Genomic DNA, 23,370 nt, shown 5'->3' with positions numbered 1-23,370 from the left:
CGATGATGTCATTGGCGAACCGTTAACATCTTCAAGGCGGTGGTGGTGGGGGGGCCAGGCAGCCTTTTGTCTGCCGGTGACTTGTTATTGCAGTTGGCTGAAAGCGTCGCGTTGGGGATGTTGGAATGCTCGGCAGTGGGCATGAGCCAGGAAAGAGGGTCCCTGGCATCTGCTGCCATGGGAGACCCCCCCCCCCCCCCCCCCCCCCGCCTCTCTGCTACAACTACATTTTATAGTCTGAGATGGAAGAGTGGGGGAGAAAGACAAAAGACTGAGCGACAAGGCGCACAATTGGTCAAGACGGAGGTAAAATAACGGTCAGTTTGTAAGTTCCTCCCACGCGTAAATTGAGGCAGAGGTGTGTGCGTGCGTGTGTGCGTGTGTGCGTGTGGGAAAGTGTGAAGCTGTAAAGTAGCCTTACAGTAAATCTCAGCCAACCTTTTTTTTTTTTTTTTTTTTTTTTCAGTTACTGAGCTGCCATTAATCTTGGATGTTTGTAACGGATTATAAGGCGCCCCAACTAACGAGTTTTAAGACCAGAAACTTGAACTCGCTCCGGCGAAAATTGAGGTTGAAAGGCAAAAAATAATGGGATGGAAACACAGACCGAGGCACAAATGATAGCAGGTAACCGAGAGAGAAAGAGTAACGTGGCGACGGTCGGGTTGCGACTTTTGACTGCAAAATCGACGGGATTTAAAAGGCGCCCCACTTATGAGGTGAAGAGGAGGAGAATCTTGTGGTTTCAGGCGTCGCATGAGCCCGCGCGAGCACGACTAAACGGGATGACGCTCGATTTACCGTGGCCAGGCTTGGAACGCTTGTTGTTTTCCATCAGACCGTGACAGCTCATTTGGTGCAAGGTTCCTTGTTGTTGCTGTCAACCGACTAAACTGAAGTCAATCCGGGCGAGGCTCTGAGAGAAGAACCTGAAATGAACTCTGACCTGAAGCTGTGCCAGTCTCAACAAAATTGCTCGAACTGGCCACTTTATTAAACAAACCTTGTGTGGAATGTGCAACTTGTGACTTCCAGCAACAAGGTCTCCAAAAGAATGTATACTAAAGAGCAATGAAGAGATTGATCTAAGACAGTGTCTCTCAAATAGTGGGTGGGCACCTTATCAATCAATCAATCAATCATTCAACTTTATTTATATCGCACCTTTCATACATTTAAAATGCAACTCAAAGTGCTGGACATCCATAATACAATAAAATAAAAGAAAGAAAGTTTGAGTTAAAATTTTTAACACCAACACTAGTGCAATGCACTAATGTACGGAGCCCCAAAAGTGACATGGGAGAAAAAAAAATATAGATTTCTTGTCTGGGCGAGAAACTTTCTTGTCCGGACGAGAAAGTTTCTTGTCCAAACGAGAAACTTTCTAGTCCCGGCGAACTTTCTCGCCCAGACTAGAAACTTTCTCGTTTGAACAAGAAACTTTCTCGTCCGGACGAGAAACTTTCTCGTCCGGACGAGAACGTTTCTTGTCCAGCGAGAAATTTCTCGTCCGGATGAGAAAGTTTCTTGTCCAGCGAGAAACTTTCTCGTCCGGACGAGAAAGTTTCTAGTCCCGGCGAACTTTCTCGCCCAGACTAGAAACTTTCTCGTTTGAACAAGAAACTTTCTCGTCCGGACGAGAAACTTTCTCGTCCGGACGAGAACGTTTCTTGTCCAGCGAGAAACTTTCTCGTCCGGATGAGAAAGTTTCTTGTCCAGCGAGAAACTTTCTCGTCCAAACGAGAAACTTTCTAGTCCCGGCGAACTTTCTCGCCCAGACTAGAAACTTTCTCGTTTGAACAAGAAACTTTCTCGTCCGGACGAGAAAGTTTCTTGTTCAAACGAGAAAGTTTCTAGTCCAGCGAGAAACTTTCTCGTCCGGATGAGAAAGTTTCTTGTCCAAACGAGAAAGTTTCTAGTCCCGGCGAACTTTCTTGCCCAGACTAGAAACTTTCTCGTCCGGACGAGAAAGTTTCTTGTTCAAACGAGAAAGTTTCTAGTCCAGCGAGAAACTTTCTCGTCCGGATGAGAAAGTTTCTTGTCCAAACGAGAAAGTTTCTAGTCCAGCGAGAAACTTTCTCGTCCGGATTAGAAAGTTTCTTGTCCAAACGAGAAAGTTTCTAGTCCCGGCGAACTTTCTCGCCCAGACTAGAAACTTTCTCGTTTGAACAAGAAACTTTCTCGTCCGGACGAGAAAGTTTCTTGTTCAAACGAGAAAGTTTCTTGTCCGGGCGAACTTTCTCGTCCAGACGAGAAACTTCCTCTCTTTTTTTGTCCGGACGAGAAACCTTCTCGTCCAGACAAGATACTTTCTCGTCCGGACGAGAAACACTAGTACAAATACAAATATACTTTTAGTCCTACTGTGGATTTCTTTATAATCTGGTTTATCTGTACGACATCAAACTGGTCGATAATTGCCAATAATTATCGGTGAATTTCTTTATTATCTTGATGTATCTGTATGATGTCAAATTGATTGATAATTGCTGATAATTCTCGGCGGATTTCTTCATGATCTGATTTATCTGTTTGACGTTAAATTGGCCGATAATTATCGGCCACCGATATTATCATGCATCCCTAATTTTCTGGTATTATTATTCAAATTGCCCAAGATCATAGCGGGTCAATATATGACCTACTGTCATGGCACCTTGTTGCATAATTTGATAATATGATATGTGACAGATGGAGGGGAAATTGGTACCCAACCACTCACCTGCACATTCGATTTGCTGTTGGTTGGTTGGGGCCTGAAACGAAACTGGAGATTTTTTTATTTTATTTTTTTTAAATCCTCCAGTTAAGTTCTTGTCCAGATGTTCCTGCTCAATTACCGTCAAAGAAAACAGCTGTGTGTAAGTCGGGCTGTGCAGTTGCGTACACATCCGCGTGAATGTGTACGTTTTTATTTTTTTGTGTGTGTGTGCAGACCCCCAAGCGATTAACTGAGAAACGGGAGCTTTCGTCTCACAAAAGCAGCGAACTACGTCAGGTCAGAACACGAACGCCACGATTAGAAATACCCGGCAGATTGTGCTCATGACCCCACCACCCCCCCAAAAACAAAAATGGTCCAAAGCCTTTAGCCTAGTGTAAATCCGAGGGAGCAAATCCCTCGTTAACTGCAGCGCAAGCAGTTTTATGTTCATGGCCCTAATTTACCCCCAGGAGGAAAACACCCTTTAGATGTGCTTTATGCTTGCTTGCTGCTGCCTTTTGCTCGACGCAGACGTCGGCTTCTTGCAAGGATCGTTCTCGAGAGCACTTCTTTCAATCGAGCTCCTCTTTCGCCTCCCATCTTTTCACCCACTCGACTCTCGCATGTCGTTCTCTTTGCATCCGGGAGTTACGTCCTGGCGCGCACAAAATATTGGCTCGATTTTGATCGGGATTCTCATTTTCCAATCAAAACCAGTCGAGCTGGTAGTTTAAGATTTGAAGCGGTTGATTGGTTAGCACGTCCGCCTCCCAGTTCTAGTTCTGAGGACTCCAGTTTGAGTCCAGGCCTTCCTGGGTGGAGTTTGCATGTTCTCCCCGTGCTCGCGTGGGTCTTCTCCGGGTACTCCGGTCTCCTCCCACATTCCAAAACATGCTTGGCAGGTTAATTGGGTGCTCCGAATTGTCCTCAGGTGTGCTTGTAAGTGTGGATGGTTGTTCGTCTCTGTGTGCCTTGCGATTGGCTGGCAACCGGTCCCGGGTGTGCCCCGCCTACTGCCGAGAGCCAGCTGAGATAGGCGCCAGCACCCCCCGCGACCCTTGTGAGGAATAAGCGGTCTAGAAAATGGATGGATGGATGGAAGATTATCCCGACTGGTTGTGCTGTGCTTGTTTGCGTCACATGACCAAACCTAGAAAACAGGTGAGCTGTGATTGGTTACCTGAGCCCTTGTGATGTCATTTTCAGTTGACAGCAAGTTGCAAAATTTGTTTTTAACTCATTCACTCCCAAAAACGTATTTATACGTTTTTTTAATGTATTCTTTTTTTTTTTTTTTTTTTTTTTTATGCAAGCACATACAGAAGGCTTTGGTGCAGCTTCTGACATGAAGAGGTGGCTTAAAACAATGGTAGTAGTTACTACAAAAATGTCCAGCAGGTGGAGGCAGAGTGAGATCAGTCAGGGCTATGTTGCAACAAGCTCATTTTGATAGTGTTTTCACCTCGAATGTGAATATCAAGGAAACCTATCTGTATTCTAATGCTAATTGCTACAAAACGGAAACAGACACAAATCTTTTTTTTTTTTTCCTGATGAAAGAAAAGACTAATGTTTCTTTTTGTAGGTTCCATGTTTTGATAGCAATAGAACACAATATTCTGTGGGCCTTGCAAAATCAGTCAAAATCCAGTATAACAGCTGGGAGCAAAGGCTTTTCTGTGAAAATGGCTGGGAGTGAATGAGTTAAAGGTACTAATTGTACGTGAAAAATAATGAAAATATTAAATATATTATAGGCAAAATATTCATGTTTGACTGCCAAAAATGGCAAAATAAGTCAATTATCCCTTTAATTTTGTCTTGTAAGTGCCTTTTTCCACAAAAAACTGCATGTGGGCTACAACCGCCTTTTCCCCTTCTTCTTCTTCACTTCTAATTTAAATAAAATCGATTTTTGGATGTTAATCATCGAATCGATTCGATTAATAAATGAGAATCTCGATTCTTTTATGAATGGATTTTTTTTTGACACACCCCTAATGATAATTGCTCGAGAGAGAAGATGAACGTATGACAACCGGAAATTGCTCCGCTAGCTATTTGGCTATTCTATAATTTGCACACTAATTTGACAGTTGCCATATCGTCAATTGCTGTGAATTGAATCTATCGTTGTCATGTTGAGTCTCTTTTTTTTTTTTTTTTTTTTTTTTTTTAAATCGCGCACACTTTCAAAGGCTTATGAGGAAAAAAAAACAAAAACGTTTCTGTGAGTGACATCCAAAAAACGAGAAATTGGACGATCTTCCGATTCCTGCTGCGAGTGGGATTTCTTTCCGATATGTGTTGGGAGAATGAATGCTATCATTTTGTATAATCAGGTCTACAAGGGTTATTTTTTTTTTTTTTTTTTTTTTTCCTCTGATTTATGCTTGAGCAGTAGCTTGACAGAAGTCACTGGGACTCTCTGGAGCTCGTGCATACTAATCTGAACGCTGACATCCATATTCATGCCAGCCGTCTGTTCCCACGCTGGAGAGTATTGTCTGCGTGCGTGCGTGTGCGTGCGTGAGCGTGCTGAAGAAATGGAGGGCGATATTCAAGGGGAAAATAACATAATGCTGTTTTTGTTTGCTCCGTTTTGATCACATAGGACCCAACGTGTGCACATGTTTAGCAATGCTTAAAACGGATATTGTGTGTTTTGTGTGTCAAAGCAGAGCAGCGTAAGTTAACATTTATTATTCATCTCATTGGATAACACAACTATGCAAATTTAGCCAAGCTACTATGAATTGTGTTGTCACCACAGACCACTCTGATCAGTAAGAACAACCCTGTGCTTTTTATGCTAAAATAAGATCAGATTATTATTATTATTTATTTTTTTTATTTGATGAGCGACTCAAACTAAAGCAGTGCTTCTTAAATAGTGGGGCGCCCCCCAGGGGGGCGCGAGGCTCCATCAAGGGGGGCGCGTTTGACCTCGGGGAACATGTTTTTTAATTTAATATTAATTTTTTTTTTTTTTTTTTTTTACTGTCCTAGAATAAAGTGCAATTGCACCTCCACTACATTAGGGGGCAGTGGCGCTCTCATTATTGGCAGAGTGCGCAGGGAGCATTCGCTCGGTGGTGTTGGGGTTTTGTTTGCACTGAGCATGCGCGCTTTGTACACAGTAAAAAATAAAAATCAGCACAAATTATTTTATATATTTTTGTTTTGCAGGTTGTTCTTTTTTTGTTTTGTTGTTGTTTTTTTAAATATTGTGCTCCTGAGTTAATGTTGGTGGTCAGTTTGAATGCATTATTTATTGATTGTATATAATTGTATTTTTCCGTATCATGTGGTTTGAAATGGTCAGTCAAAAAATGTTTATAGTTTAATTAAGGATTTAATTTAGTTTAGTTTCACAAATCTATTCAAAATTGTAAGTAATTTAGCTTTTTTTTCTAGATGGCCCTGGTTGATCTCCTTTGCTCTGCTGCCACCTGCTGGCCGTTTGTGTAATAACTAACATTTCTGCAACCGTTCTTTGCAGTTGAGAGGCTGCATCAAAGCCTTCTGTATGTAAAAAAACAAAAAAAACAAAAAACGTATAAATACGTCTTTGGGACACTTACATTAAAAAAACGTATTTACGCGTTATTGGTATCAAATGAGTTAAACAGAAATGTCGTTTTTCAATTTTTTTTTTTTTTTTTTACTTGACTTCCCCTTTAAAAGCATGTGGTCATAATCATTAGCTGCTGATTGGAGGGTTTCTGAAATATAACATGACAATGAAAAAAAAAAAAAAATCGGTTCATTGAGTCATTGAAGGTCGAGTTCGACTGACCGGATAATATCATCATCATCAGGATGGCTTAGTGTAAACATTCTAATTCTACAACTACGCCAGCTATTAGCTTACTAGTAAAACAAGATGACAACACTGCTGAAGAGAATTGATCGCACTTTTGAAAAAAAAAGAGTCAATCCTGGCGATGTTTTGCAGCAAGAGGAAAACATCGATTGTATACATTTCAACAATTTGAAGTTCTGCAGCCAGATCTGCTGTAAAAAAAAAAAGAAAACATTTGTGTGGTCTGTGCATTGTGGGCGGTTTGTTCGTTAGTCATCTGCTCATTTATTTGGCCGACGGTTTGTTTGACTCGCAGCCATTTTGTTCTATCTGCTCTCATTCCACGGAGCTGTTTGAGTTTTCTGTCAGCGCTTTTTTCCCCTTTTGGCATTTTTCACCAGTTCTGACTTGTTTAACAGCTGGCACGGATTAGACTGAACATTAATTGTAATTTGGAAGTCAACGGTCGGATATCGCAAGCTAGCTCGCGTGGCATCTGTCGTCATTTCAACTTATTTTATGGAGACGCAAAGATCCATTCATTGCTAATTAGATATGCGCTGAACTTTTGACGTTGAGTGTGGAGGAAGTGGCCGCACACTCACACTCACAGCTTCTGTGAGTGAGTGAGCGAGCGAGCGAGCGAGTGTGAGTGAGTGAGTAAGTGTGAGTGAGTGTGAGTAAGTGTGAGTGAGTGAGCGAGTGTGAGTGAGTGAATGTGAGAGTGAGTGAGCGAGTGTGAGTGAGTGAATGTGAGAGTGAGTTAGTGAGTGAGCGAGTGTAAGTGAGTGAGTGTGAGTGAGTAAGTGTGAGTGAGTGAGCGAGTGTGAGCGAGTGTGAGTGAGTGATTGTGAGTGAGCGAGTGTGAGCGAGTGAATGTGAGAGTGAGTGAGTGAGTGTGAGTGAGTGAAAAAAATAATAATAATAATCTGTGCGTGCTTTCAAATTGTCGCGGGAGCGACATCACACAACCGGCAAATTCGCTCCGCCCCGTTTGCGCACAGGAAAAAAAAATGGTGGCTTCACAATTGTATATCAAGTGTAGGGATGTTCGATACCACTTTTTTTCAGACCGATACCGATACTCAGACCCTCAATACTCACCGATACCGATACCAACTGCCGATACTAGTAGTACATTTTGACAACCCAAAAAAAATCACTAAAAGATATTTTTAAACAAATATATTTCCTTTAATTTTGACAAAAAAAAAACGGCACAGTCACTCTTCAATAGTCTTAACGCTCAAAATAAAACACAAAAATGCTCTTTTAGTTTAAGATGAACAATTTTGAAGTAAGCTCGCGCCACTTACAGGCAAGGAGGACTCACTTAACGTCTGCCATCGCTCGCTTGTACTCGTCTGCGTCACGAGTACTCGAGTACTTGAAAAAAAGGCTGGTTTCTCGCCTGATACCGATACCTGGTATCGGTACTCGCCCATCCCTAATCAAGTGCAGATGTTAGCGCCTGATAATGTTTGATCCCTTCTTTGAAACGGTTTCAGTCGACAGCAACAATAAAGGCTTTGCTCTCATTTTTTTGAATACTGTTTCATACATGACGCGAACGCCACATTCCCAAGGACGGGATTCGATTTCAATGGAGGTCGATGTTCCCTTACCCACGTCTCCCTTCTCCTTTCTTCTCACGTTTCGCCGCCCTATTCTCCCATTTTTTCTCGTCCAAAACTCCGGGGACATTTGGAGGGACACGACAGGGATAGCGTTACATGGCGAGGACTTCAACTCGAGCAGAACCCACAACAACCTCACACGCATGAGAGACTTGAATTGATCGTTTTTTGTTTTTTTGCTCTTATAGCAGAACAAATGTGTCGCCTCGAAACAGAAGCAGAAGCGAAGGCTGCAGTTTGATCGTCATGTCCGAAAGGTCCACGAGGACAAACGCGCATGCAAAAAGTCCCCGCGACTTCAGCTTTTTTCATTTGAGGGCCACATAACAGAAAATCAGAAGGGCCACATCATGTTATGAAGAGAAATTGTGTTTAGTCCTAAAAGTTGTACAAATCATTGATTTTTGTTTTTGCATATTTAGAAAAATGCTACAGTATATAAACCAATTTATTTGGAATATGGCGGCAGGGTTATTATAGTTTTGGAATTTTTCATTTTACTTTTTATTTTGTTTTTGAGTTTTTTTTTTTTTTTAGTTAGTTTTTATTTAGTTTTCAGGGTGGTTCTGTTAGTTTTTATTAGTTTAGTTATTTAAAAAATGCTTAGTTTTAGTTTAGTTTGTTAGTTTCAGTATTAATTTTTTATTTTTTATTTTTTATTTTGTTAGTTTTAATTAGTTTTCAGGGTGGTTCTGTTAGTTTCAGTATTAGTTTGAGTTCTTTAATAAACGCTTTGTTTTATTTTAGTTAGTTTCAGTATTAGTTTTAGTTTTTTTTTATGTGTATTACTTGTGCACAATATTAAAAAAACAAAAAAAAAACACCATGGGCGTGACGTCATTATTCCGGTTGATATCAAAATAAATCTACTTAAAATCACATCACCCTGAAAACTAATTAAAACTAACAAAATTAAAAAAAAATAATAAAATAAAAAAAAACTAAATGACAATTTCCAAAACTATAATAACGCTACTGCCATATTACAAATCAATTGGTTTACATACTGTAACATTTTTCTAAATATGCAAAAGCACAAAACAATTATTTGTACAATTTTTAGGACTAAACACAATTTCTCTTCATAACATGATGTGGCCCCTGCGTCCTTCTGATTTTCTGTATGTGGCCCTCAAATCAAAAAGTTTGGACACCCCTGCATTAAATTAATTACCAAAAACTAAAAGCAAGGACATTTTTTCCATAATTATAGTTAGTTTTATTTTAGTTAGTTTTGTAAACATAAAATGTAGTTTGTTAGTTTTCTTTTTTTAAAAAAGCATCTTCGTTTTTATTTTATTTCGTTAACGAAACTTTTTTGAATTTTAGTTTTTTCGTTAATTTTAGTGAACTAAAATAACCTTTATTGGCACCTGTTTTTCGACACCTTCCCGTCTTACTTTGACCATCTCCAAACATTTTTTTGTTTTGTTTATTTGATTTGAACTGAGTCAAATGCCATTTTTTAGCATATGTCGCGGGCCACTGAAAAATGGCCCGCGGGCCGTCGTTTGGACACCCCCTGGTTTCGTTGAATGCATGCAACCTTTCGCACAGTGGCCTACTCGCGCGTTTCCCGCGACTTCCACTGAAATAAATGTGGGTGTGCTGCTCAGTAAGACTTGTGCAATTATTATTTTCTGCTTTTCCTGCAATGCATCCTTTCCAAAGTGCGATAATGGCTCTCTCCTCACATCATAGCGGTACACCCAACACGTCTCTCGTGAAAAACGAATGCTTTCGGAAACAAGGAAGTGGGGGAACATGCGCGCATATAGAATTTCCAGGCAATATTAGATGAATTAGTATGGATGAGCCGGAGCTCAGCTTCCCTTATGTATGACAAAATTGCCCGAGCGCGTTTGTAATGTGCTGCTTATCCGGCTGCCAGATGACCGTTCGCGCAGATCGCGTTTCCTCAGGCGGCTTCGAGGTCAAAGCTGCTTTCTCACTTTTTTTGTGTGTGCATATTTATATCAGTTTTTTTTTTTTTTGAAATTACCACTCATCTGACTTGCAGTATTGGGATGATAGCAACACTTGTCCTTGGTGTTCAAGTATCTCCTTACAGAGCAAAAGGAAGCAGACGGATGTGGTTGCTCATTTGGTTTTGTAGGCAGCGAGCAAAACGTAAAGCTGCTCTTTGTAACAATTTACCCAAAATTATCTTTACAATACCCTTTTTTTCCTTTTTTTTTTTTTTTACCATTTATGACTAAATAACACAGTGTGTCCAAACTTTTGCCATTTGAGGGCCACATGCAGAAAATCGGAAGGACTCAAGGGCCACGTAATGTTATGAAGAGAAATTGTGTTTCGTCTTAAAAAATCGATTTGTGCTTTTGCATATTTAGAAAAAATGCTACAGTCTATAAAGCAATTTATTTGTAATATGGCAGTAGGGTTATTATAGTTTTGGAATTTTTCATTTTAGTTAGTTTTTATGAGTTTTCAGGGTGGTTCTGTTAGTTTTTATTAGTTTAGTTCTTTAAAAAATGCTTAATTTTAGTTTAGTTTGTTAGTTTCAGTATTAGTATTTTTTTTTTTTATGTGTATTAGTTTGAATTAACAGATTAACACCTGAGCTGTTCACAATGGACTGGATTCGGGTTCGAATTTCCCGCCCTCTGTCTGCGGATGTGATGTCATGTGCGCACTGTGTACGTAAAAGAGGGTGAGAGAGAATATTACAAGGCCGCTTCTGTCAAAATTTGATGGATGACATTCTTAATTAGATTAGGGGGGTCATGTATGGGTCATGACCCCTCCCTAATGAAGATTAATGACCCTTTAATGACTTCCAGATGTCATATAATGAGGGTTAATGACCCTTAATGACTTCCTGATGTCATTTAATGAGGGTTAATGACCCTTAATGACTTCCTGATGTCATTTAATGAAGATTAATGACCCCTAATGACTTCCTGATGTCATTTAATGAAGATTAATGACCCTTAATGACTTCCTGATGTCATTTAATGAAGATTAATGACCCTTTAATGACTTCCAGATGTCATATAATGAGGGTTAATGACCTTTAATGACTTCCAGATGTCATTTAATGAGGGGTAATGACCTTTAATGACTTCCGGATGTCGTTTAATGAGGATGAATGACCTTTAATGACTTCCGGATGTCGTATAATGAAGATGAATGACCTTTAATGACTTCCGGATGTCGTTTAATGAAGATGAATGACCTTTAATGACTTCCAGGTGTTATATAATGAAGATGAATGACCCTTAATGACTTCCTGATGTCATTTAATGAAGATTAATGACCCCTTAATGAAGATGGATGATGTGTAGGTGGTGTTCCTACCTGTTTTTGCAGATATCATGGCTGACCCGGGTTCAAATGCTAATTGTTTGGTTAACCTCCGGATCCGGTGCACGCCCCCCTAGATTGAGTGAATAATGAATAATATTGAGATTGAATGACGTGATCGGAGGGAGTGGTTTAGTATGGGTAAAACCGCCGGGGGAAAAGTACTAGCCATTTCTATTATGGTGAAGGGGGAAAAGTAATATGAGGCCTTCGCAATGCCACACTCACTTCTCTGAAAAATTCTCAAGAGGTATCGGCTCTGAGCTTCCAAGATGAATCCAGGTAACTCTTGATATTATCTATATATGTATATATACTCATACAAATGTGGCACTTATATTCACTTCTATTAATGTTTTTGCTATGAAATAAAAAAACCCTACATCTTAATGAAGCTTCTGGAAAAGCAAGCATCTTAGTGAGTGATTTATTTATTTAATGGAATGATGCATGCCTTTATTTTTATACTTATAGCGTTTATTTTATTTTTAAGTTATGAGAGATTTTGGAATAAGTCTGTATCAATATGTATTTTTGTTTTACATTTATTTTTATTTTATAGAGTTAGGAGAGTTTTTTTTTATTTTTTTTATTTTTTGAATGAGTGAATGAGTTCGTATTTTCTTATTTTAAATTTGAATTTTTACAGAATTAGAAGCGTTGTTGGATGAAATTCAACTGTATTATTATTCAGCGTCACAAGATGGCGATGTTGTGCCAGGAATCCGGCGTAAGTATTTCTTATTTTGAAACGTTTAGAGCTTTTTCTTGCTTTAAAATTAACTGTTAGTAATGGATATTTACAGAATTGAATGAGGATGTGAACGAGAGGATTAGACAGCCGGAGATTTTCGTAATTACGAGTGATGAGGAAGAATTGGATGACGAATTACCTGCAGGAGTGAACGGTAAATTTCCTTTTTTTAAATAAAATAAAACCTATGTATTACTATTTTTTAAATGAACCGGTAATGTTGTATGATTATAGGTGGTGATATACTGAGCGAGACGGTCCCAGAGACTGCTCAACCTGAGGTCATAATAATATCTGACGAAGAAGAAGAAGGAGAAGAAGAAGAAGAGATATTAAGGCGTGAAAACGTGAGGGCCGAAGAGGAAGGTGAATTCGTCGGGTTTCCACAGATTGAAAGCGAATCTGAAATGGAAAACTCTGAGGGGGGTGACATGGATTTAGATAATGTAGGTCAAGGTTTGGCTGAAATTGTAAATGCCTTAAACGATGAGATCTCTATGCAAATCGAGCCTTTTCAAATGCCTGATGAAATCGTCGACGATGATGGCGATCCGTTTGTGGCTATAAGACACGTTGAGGATTTTATTGATTTCTTTAATCCTTTAGAGAGGGCTCTTGCACGTCTTAACCAGTCATCTTCAAACGGCGAAGCCGTTGAGGACATACTTGAACCAGACATACATAGAAATGACCAACAGCAATCCTCTGTATCATTTTCACAACATTCCCAGCCACACCCACACAATCAAACGCAACATGCAGAAGGTAGCAGCAGTACACATTGCCAGCAGACACTTGTGTCAAATACACAAAACTTTCAATACCAACCATACACGCACAATCAAACGCAACAGACAGAAGCTGGTGGTAGTAGTACACCAGCTAGACAAGACCTCCAACAACAGTCTCGGGTACATCGACACATTCAAGCAGAACATCCCCCAGCACCAACCCCCAGTACACAATCCACCTTGCAACAATCTTCAGACACAAACAGACAGGTGGGGGGACAAGTTAGGCGTCCGAATTTTAACAACTTGGAGATAAGACGACGTCTAAATACAACGAGACCCGAAGACCCCCTTGATTTTGCAGCCTTCTACACAAACATTGGCAATAATTTGAATGAAGCTGTGCAGGAGGTAATCAGATCGACTAGTCGCGGTGATATAGTCCAAGCAGAAATAGTGGGTGAAAATGTGAGGGAGCACTGTTACCTAGATGCTGTTAATGACCCGAATGACGTAACTGACGCAGTCCATAATTTGCTAGATCGCATCGCACAATCTAATACAGAGGTACTGGCCGACAATAGTCTAGAACTTGTTGTACAGATTGTATTTGATGTTAATGGCGGAGGAGGTGCCAAACGCAAACTAATTTTGACTACAAATGATGAAATGGTTCAAAAGAAGAAGAGATGTTTGTACATAACGTATGACAAAAATGATAAATTATGCTTTGCTAGATCGTTAGCATACCTGCTTGACGGATCGTTGACTGTTGATCAGGCTACACAGAGGGCTCGTTATTTACAGCAAAGCGTGGGGTTGACTTGTGAGACTGCCGTTAGTCTGAGGGACGTACACAAATTTGAAACGCTTGTGAAACGCAAAATCGTTATAGCTTATAGAGCGGATTGCGAACGCCCCCTGTCTTTTTTTGAGACGCAATACCCCAAATCAGAGGACTCAGTGTTCTTACTGCTATTAGACGGACACTATTATGGAATAAAATCGGTTAAGGAGTTCATAGGGAAATCCTACTTTTGCAGTCATTGTTACAAAGGGCATAAAAACCAAGAACAACATAGTTGTGAGGGGCATTGTCACATCTGTCTCGACCCTACCTGCAAACAACAACCGTTCAAAGCCATTCATTGTAACGATTGTAACAAAATATGTCAGAACGAGAGTTGCTTCGTTAAACACAAAGAACGCAGACAGACCTCAAAATCCGAGACTAGCAACTGTGAGAAATACAAAAAATGTAGCGAATGCAGTGTGGAATATTACGTCAAATCACAGGGGGAGAATGTTAAACATAAATGCCCTCAAGCCAAATGCACAGTATGTGGAGAGGTTCTACCTAAGGGCGGTGATGAGGCGAGAGGAAACCCTCATCTGTGTTACATGCAGCCTCTAAAACCGGAAGCGCCTTGTAAACAAATAATTTACTACGATTTTGAAACATTCGTAGGTGCTGACGGTAAACACAAACCCTACCTAGTGTGTACCAAATCGACAAAGGGGGTGGAAAAACATTGGTTGGGTCTTGATTGCGTCGAACAATTTCTTGATTATGTCAGGAACCCTCGTTTTGAACAGTCTAAACTAATCGCTCACAACGCCAAAGGTTTTGACGCTTACATCATTCTAAACAAAATGGTAGACATGGGGGTTAATGTCAGCGTCATTATGCAAGGGAGCAAAGTCATTTGTTTCTCAGATACGGACTACAAACTGGGGTACATCGACTCCTTGTCCTTCCTCACGATGCCCCTCAGCTCCTTGCCTAAAGCTCTAGGTTTCATCGATCAAACTAAAGGGTATTTCCCCCATGGCTTTAGCTCTCTAGACCATTTAAATTACATCGGTCCCTACCCTGATCCAAAATATTATGGGGTAGAGCGTATGACGACGGTCCATCGTACAAAGTTTTTTGAATGGTACGAGGTAGCGTGTGAGGGAACCTTCAATTTTGCTCAGGAAGCTCTAATGTACTGCAGAAATGATGTGAATATTTTGGCGACAGCTTGTGAGAAATTTAGAGAGGAGTTTCTTAATGCGACTGGTACAGACCCGTTCAATTCTGTAACTATCGCCTCCTCCTGCATGAAGGTGTTCCGGAACAATTTCCTAACACCTAAAACATTGGCTATTACGCCGACCGATAATTACATACAACAATCCAAATCATTCTCACGCGATTCGATCCAATACCTAATGTGGGTGGCGCACAGCCAAAAAATACCTATTATTCACGCCTTAAACAAGGGGGAGGTCAAGATCGGGCAGTACTATGTAGACGGGTACGCTTTGATAGACGGCGTAAAATATGTATGGGAATATCTCGGATGTTTCTATCACGGATGCCGTGAATGTTACGATCCTACTCAAAAGTGTCCTATGAGTAAACGACCGTTTCAAGAAAAGTTTGACAGGGTTAAAAAGAAAATACAGGATCTAAAAGTCAAGCACGGTGTACAGCTTGTGTTGATGTGGGAGCATGAGTGGCTGCGGTTAAAAAAGTCAAATCCGGATATAAGAGAGTTCTTGCGCAATTCAAAATTCCCTGAGCCTCTTATACCACGTAAAGCTCTTTTTGGAGGGAGAACGAATGCCTTCGTGTTACGTTATACGGCTGCCCCCGGTGAACGTGTAATGTACGTCGATGTTACATCGCTTTATCCTTTTGTCAACAGCACATATGCCTATCCGTTAGGACATCCTACCATCATTCACGACAATTTCGATGACCCCCAAAAGTATTTCGGGTTCATCAGAGCTAAAGTCAACCCTCCACGAGGCCTCTATTTCCCCCTGCTGCCGTACAAAACGGCAAGAGGTAAACTGGTGTTTACACTTTGTCGCACGTGCGCAGAACTTAACAATCAAGAAAGTTCGTGTTCGCATAACGATGACGAGAGAGCCTTAACCGGTGTTTGGGTTACGCCTGAATTCAACAAGGCTCTCGAGCTGGGCTACACCATATCACAAATTACGGAGGTGTGGCATTTTGACTCGTCGAGTAGCGACGTCTTCAAAGCATATATCGATACATTCCTTAAAGGGAAGCAAGAGGCCTCGGGGTATCCTTCCTACGTCGTTGATCAGGCAGGTAGGGAAAAGTACATCGAAAACTATGAGACTCACCAAGGTATTAGACTAGACCCCTCAAAAATAAATGTGAATGCGGGTAAGAGGCAGGTGTCTAAATTATGCCTCAACAACTTTTGGGGCAAATTGGGACAGCGTGATAATTTGGATAAAACAGAGATTGTAAGCAGCACAGAACGCTTCTTTGAATTGTTATTTTCGGGGGTGTACGAGATCAAAGCCTTTCACTTCCTCAACGATCAAAGGTCGATCGTGCAGTACAGCTACCACCGACGTTGCAACGTCCCCCCCTCCAAAACCGCTAACATCTTTGCAGCATGCATGACCACGGCTTATGCACGTCTAAAAATGTACGCATATTTGGAGCGACTGCAGACGAGTGTTTTGTACACCGACACGGACAGCCTCGTCTATGTAGTCAAAGACGGCGAAAGTCCTTTGGAATTAGGTGACTATTTGGGGGATTTGACTGACGAGTTGGGAGGAGATAGCATTCAGGAGTTTGTTTCAGCGGGTCCTAAAAGTTACGCCTACCAAACTAGGAACAGCATGAAAACGGTAATGAAGGTAAAAGGTATCACACAGACCCATGACACTTGCAAACGCGTCAATTTTGACAGCATCAAGAATTTAGTCGAAGGGTACATTGACTCATCAGGCACACAAACCAGAACGATTGAAACGCCTCAACACACTATCGTGCGTAACAAAAAGGGTTTTCACCTAAAAAACATGTCATTCATGAAAAAGTTCAGGGTAGTATATGACAAGAGACGTCTTATCCCCCACGGACGCACCCTGCCTTTCGGTTATTAGTGTGTTTTGTGAAATGGAGTTAAATCAAGTTGATTTTGATCCGAGGCTTCAACCCCCCTTTTCTTGTTTAATATCTGGACCAAGCGGGTGTGGAAAAACATATTTTGTAAAAAGTATCTTGGAAAATTGTAACCATGTTATGAAAAGTCTTCCTGACAATGTTGTATGGATCTACACTTCTTTTCAACCTCTCTACGAGGAACTTCAAAAGCTGAATAAAAATATTAACTTTGTGAAAGGTCTCCCTGATTCTTTTGAGGATGAAAGTTTGTTTCCAGCGCGTCAAAGTCATTTGGTTATTCTGGACGACGTCATCTTTCAGGCGTCGGACCACCCTGAGGTGGTAAGAATTTTTACCCAATATAGACATCATAGGAATATGAGCGTCATCATGTTAACGCAGAACATTTTTCATCAAGGTAAATACAGCCGGACAATCAGCCTCAACAGTAATTATATGGTGTTGTTTAAAAACCCGCGTGATAAATTACAAACGAGTGTTTTGGCTAATCAGATATTTCCCTCAAAGAAAAAGTATTTTTTGGAAAGCTTTGAAGACGCTACCAAAGACGCTCACGGGTATTTATTAGTGGATTTAACCCCGACATGTCCAGATCAATATAGACTGAGGACGGGCTTACTAGCTCATCAGTGGCCTACCGTCTACATACCCAAGACTTAATAAGATGTCGAAGCTTTTAAAAAGAAATGCTCCGCTGCTCAAAACTTTGTTTCACTCCAAGCCCAAGAAACGTAAAGACATACTTTTGCGCGGTCCCGCTAGCTTGGTGAAAGCTCTCTGCGAGATTGCTCTAAATCTCTTAAAAGGTCACATACCGCTGAGTCCTTCGCAGTATAAGAGGCTAAAAAAGCAAAAGAAGGTGATCAGAGAATTGGCCGATAAGAAAAAAAGTCTGAAGAAAAAACGTGCGGTCTTGATTCAAAAGGGTGGTTTTATCTTACCCTTGTTGGGGGCATTCGCCCCTGTCCTCGGAAGTCTTTTAGGCGGTCTAATAAATAAATAAACTTTAACCAATATGAGTTTGAGAACAGCTCAGAAAATGATTCTTGTCTCACCTCACCAACTGGAACGTTTAAGCAGGCCCGAACCAACCATTCGAGAGACGGTGGAGCGTAATTTGGATTTTAAAATGAAGGAGGTCCTAGAAGATAGTTCTCTAGACCAGTATGAGAAAATTAAAAAGTACCAATCCTTGATGCAACGATATTTAGGGTTGCTCAAACAAGGGGAAAACGAACGACGACCAATCAACCTGACTCTACCTGCTGAGACATCAAACACATCCCCATCAGATGAAGCGACGGGTTTGGAGAATGAAGCCTGGCTCGACATCGTCCAAACAATCCCTCCTCGTTACCGTAAAAACGCCGATTATGTTTTAAGAAAACTGTCTACCGACGAAAGAGGTTGGACTCCTCGCAGCGAATTCATCTTCAGAGGTAAGCCCGTCAGAGGATCCCACATGACTGATTTACTCAAACATCTCATCGGCAAGAATGTTTCATCGCAAGGTCCTAGAGGTTGGAGCGAGTTTCTACACACCCTCTCAGAACTCAATATACCCGAAACAACGGTTTCTAACCCACATGCACGCGAGGAGTTGAGACGTCTAAAAAACGGCTCATATACACCTAATCCCATTGTTAAGGAATCTTCGAACGGGAAAAAGAAAAGAAAACGGACTGCTTCGACTATAAAGTGGGAGGGGTTTTAAATATGACACTTATTTTATGTAAGGAAAAACACATCACTCTGTATTGCCTTTTAAATTGCTTTTATTGAATAAATGATTTGAAAAACATAATCCGTTACAGACAATGACATTTTTTAAATTTGTTGAAAGAACATGATTTTTGTCCTCCGCATGGTTTGCAGGTAAAAAACCGGTGTCGCCGAACAAAAGCAGATACCATAGCATCATTCTTGATTACATCGTCGGTGTAGCAGTCCATCACATCCTGGTAAGACTCTCCACACCCTCTGTGGCTCAGGTAGTACACACAATGAGGGCCGCAGGCCGCTGACAGTTCGTGTTGTAACTGGCGATTATGGTAAATTATACGGTTAGAATACTTTTCCAGAAAAGACTTTATACTTTGTGGGTAATATTTAAAATCAGGGGGAAAGCCGAAGGGGTCGAAAAAAGATGCAGAGTCGTCCTTTTCCAAGGTGAGAGCCAACCAATGTTCTCCGGGTTTAGAGCGGGGGTGTGTATTAACTATATAGTATATGGGGGGCGAGGGTTTCAAGGAGGATAACTCGTCCGAAGCGTAAACGCCTCCAAATAAATGTCCTTGTAAACGTGTCATCAAACTCTCCAATTCCCTTCCGTTCATCTCCTCAGTAATAGTCCATTAACACTTCCCTCTTCGAGTTAATTTCTAAAATAGAGTCGTAACAAGCGTACACAATAAGTGTGGCGGTATGGGGAAGCGGGGTCCTGAATCTCATCTCCAATCTGAGTGTACCGCTGGACACAGGGGATAAAGCCTCTGTGTCCTGGCTAGGATTTAGATTAAAGGCAAACAGAGCATAGCCTTGTTGAAAGTCTTCGTGGTCTATACTTAGAGGTAAATCTTTTAAAAACCTCCCCGTCGAGGTAAACAAGTTATGAAACTCGCGCACTGCGTTTCCTGCGTTAAATTGGGGTTGAAACGCCTTAGATGGGATCTGCCGCCCTTCTTGAGTTAGGGCTAGGTATTCAATATTGTGGTGGGAAAAGTTAAAAGGATTTAAATTCTTCCGCCCCACAAAAGCGCTGTGATTGACGAGTGCTAAAACCACATACTTTGGCGTATGTCCCAAAAAGAGATTGTCTTGATGGCAGATCCTCGATAACTGGGGTATAGAGTAAGTCTTTACGTTGATCCTCGATAGGGGGTACAGCGCGTTGTCTTTGTGGAGAGCCGCTGCGTGACCCAAAGAAACGGCCGGTGCGACCGCTACTTTTTTTACAAAAAGGGTGGCTCCTATTATCTTCAGAGAGCAATCAGCGTCGGGGGGACTCATTAAACAAAAATCATCGCTGGCTCTTGTTAGCTTTAGCCTTAGATCCACGTTATTTAAGAGGTATCTCTCACAAAAGAAAATATCCGAGTGAATGGGGCCTAGGAGTTGAAATTCCCTGGACCCCTCAATCAATTGGGCTCTGTGAACCAGCCCTTCATTAGCATCGTTGCCCGTGAGCGATGTTGAATCCATCCGCCCTCGTGTATCTTTGAAGAACATGGCTGTGCTAAATTGGCTTTTGAGAGAATCCTCTGAAAAGTTTAACAATGTTTCAATCATAGCTCTGTAAGGGTGAGTAGCGCTTGATTGTGAGATGAGTCTATCCCCTAATGTAACATCTACTTGGGTAAAGATTGTGTTTAACGGATAGTTAATGATGCCTACGTGGTCGGTGGGGCCCAGATGAGAGCCGTCTCTGTGTGTTACTCGCAAACGCAGGTAAAGCATTGTGTCCGAGAGATCCATATATTTAGAACCGTCCCCCGGTATGAAGAATTCAATGGGTCCTTGCTCCGTCAAAGCTGATAAGGGTGAAATTTCGACGTATTGGCTTTGTTCTATCGAAAGTTGGGTCATTGGGGGTGAGAACAAATCTAATTCCGACAGAGTGCATTCTTGCGACTTGTGATGTAAAAGAGCCATTTTCGTCAGATTGTTTAAGAGAAAATGTCGGCGTTGCTTCTTCGGCGCTTCCTTCTTGAGACTGATTTCCTTTTGACTGCACGCCTACGCTTTTTATGAGTAACCAGTCTCTGACCTATCGGTCTCCTTGAAGGTCTTCGAGCCAAAACCATTAACCCGGATCCATCTTGATTATTTTCTCTTCTCTGTATTCTTTCCATCGCACGTCCTGCTACATCCATGGCAATATTTTTAGCCGCCGACTGCAGGTGAGGTTTCGCTACTGTAAAACCTTTTTTGACTAAAGGTACGACAAAACGGAAAAGTTTAGAAAAAATGGAGCCCAAACCTCGCCCATATTGCACAGGGGCCCCGTGAAAACCCGGAAGCGACCCTCCTGCTTGGGTTTCGTAATAATTAACAAAGCGATACAGGTCAGGGTGTGTCTCCATCACGACCATTGTTTTTTACCTCGGTTTAAAATGCAGGGTAATAATTATCTTTCCGTATTTAAAATTAACCGGCTGATTCTGATCCGTCTTAATCTGTATTCCTACTTCTTCAATATGTCTCCTACTAATAGGCAGGTAGTAAGCAGGGTTGAAAGTTTTAAAAATAAACTCCCCGTATCTCCCTTCGATCGGAACAGTCCTCAATAACGGAGCATAGGCATCCCCTACCGTCTGGTGTTGCACCACGTCTGTATAAACGTATAAATGGTATTGACCCGCCTTTATATCGGCTGGGTACGGGGCAGGTAACCAATTAGGTTTTATAGTAAACCATTGTCCTTCCTTCATACCAAGTATGTAAGCCAACGGTGCATTAAAGCGGATCTTATAACATCCGGTTGACGACATCCAAAGAAATTTCCGCATATTAATATCGTAATGGAGTAAAATTTGGTTGCCTATTTTATTTTTTATAATATACAGAACCGCCTCTCGTAGCTTGTCAAGATCTTCATATTCCCCGGATGTAATATCTAAGGTGTGGGTTACAAATTCGTTTTTATCAGACCCCCTAGCTGTCTCGGAGTTCTTTGCATCCTTAGCTTTGGAAAGCGTCATATCTTTTATATAGAAAGTAGTCTGGTTTTCGGGTACGTTTATCCAACTACGAGGGTATGAAATCTCAGTCAGGGCCACCTCCCAACTTCCTTCGAGATCAATGTGTTGGGCCAAATTCACTCTGAACTGTGAGATTGTGTTGTCCGTATACACATCCATACTAGCGTTAGAAGGTAGAGTAACGTAGAATCCTCCATCGTGTAAGGGATCCATGCCGGCTTCTGATACAAGTTGTATTTGAAACTCTTTTTTAAACGTCTACAATCTGAGAAGCGGGGACCCAGCTATCGAATTTCGAGGGCCATCCCTTCCAACGAACGAGGAATTGTCTCTGCCCCCTCACCGTGCGCCTTTTAAGGATTTTCTCAATATGGAATGTGTGGTCTTTTGATACGCTCACCTTCTGTAATTCACCTTCGTAAAACGATCCTTCTATGACATCCCCGTCATAATCTTTCAGTTTGTAGACGGGTGGAAAACGAGGAAGACATTCAGATATGGTAAACAATTCGTCCGTAAAGCTCTGCTCGTATTTTTTATCAAACACTCCTCTTAATTTAGATATCCTCACCACATCTCCTGTTTTAAAACGCATTTTTAATTTCCCACTTTGCTCTATCGGCATATTACCGTATAGATTCTGGAAAACCTGTTGAGTATTTCCGTCAGTAACTTGATTGGGCTTCATTTTTATACTTTTATGGTAGCTTTCGTTATAACTACTTACTAAATCTTGTACGACGTCGATATACCTGCGTGTGTTTCTGGCCGTAAAATATCTCCACATTCTAGTTTTTAAAGTTCTATTAAACCTTTCAACAACCTGGGCTTTCAGATCACTGGCAGTAGCAAAATGAACAATGTTGTGTTTTTTCATCAGGTTCTGAAAATGTCTGTTAAAAAATTCTTTACCCGCGTCGGTCTGTATTTTTCGAGGCGTCCCACTCTCAGACAAAACAGATTCAAAAGCTTTAACTACCTGCGGAGCCGTCTTATCCTTCAAAATGCGTACGTAGGCTTTTTTTGAAAAAACATCGATGACGGTCAGTAAATATTTAAATCCATCGTTGACGCCAGCCAGGGCCTGCATATCGCAGAGGTCTGCCTGAAATTGATTCAGCGCCCTTGGGACAAAAACCCTGTTTCGTGGGAAATTGATTCTAGCGGGTTTGTGTAAGGTGTAGGCATCTTGCTCGATTAAGAAACCCCTGACTCGATCACGATTTACTTTTTTACCCGTAACATCCTGTACACCTAAGTGTAAACGCTCTACACCACCAAAACTGGCCGGGTGTGAGGCATCGTAGTAAAGCTTCTCCATACACTTCCTCTCAGCCATCATCATCAGAAAATGAATTTAAATGATATATGCAACGATTATTTATTGATAAATTCACACAGACATGACTTCTTTTGTTTTTTTTTTTTGGTTTATTACATGATTTCCATAGTATAATCATACACAATAGTAAAAATGATTACATGCATAATGCTAAAAGGCAATACTAAGAATTAATATACTCAAGGACTCGGGATAAGACATAGGGACTAACTTTTAATTCAACGACGGTTTGAAATTCTTTTAATTCAACAGGTAAGTCTAAAGGGTAGTTATTTTCTAGACAGTATTTTGCAGAATCAACAAACAGAGTCAAAATTGTTACCAGGTGACCTACACCCACGTCATCACACCATGCATCCAGAACGGCTTTAATTGTATTGGCCAAACCCAAATGACTCTCGTTCACAACACGTCTGACAAA

General features: G+C 41.1%; 1 protein-coding gene and 1 long non-coding RNA gene across 5 annotated transcripts in view; both read left to right on the top strand.

Moving 5' to 3' along the window:
• The window catches only part of fat3a (FAT atypical cadherin 3a), a 140,856-nt gene that overhangs the window by 27,135 nt on the left and 90,351 nt on the right, over window positions 1-23,370 (top strand). The gene's annotated exons all lie outside the window — the stretch shown is intronic.
• Window positions 12,069-14,766, top strand: LOC144033820 (uncharacterized). The gene is made up of 3 exons (XR_013288089.1): window positions 12,069-12,206; window positions 12,283-12,384; window positions 12,465-14,766. It is a non-coding gene; the product is annotated as an uncharacterized LOC144033820 (long non-coding RNA).

The sequence above is a fragment of the Festucalex cinctus genome, chromosome 13 (assembly GCF_051991245.1).
Source record: "Festucalex cinctus isolate MCC-2025b chromosome 13, RoL_Fcin_1.0, whole genome shotgun sequence".
In the NCBI taxonomy this organism is placed as follows: Eukaryota; Metazoa; Chordata; class Actinopteri; order Syngnathiformes; family Syngnathidae; genus Festucalex; species Festucalex cinctus.
Note: the sequence above shows the minus strand (reverse complement) of the source record. Positions and strands in the feature narration are given on the sequence as shown.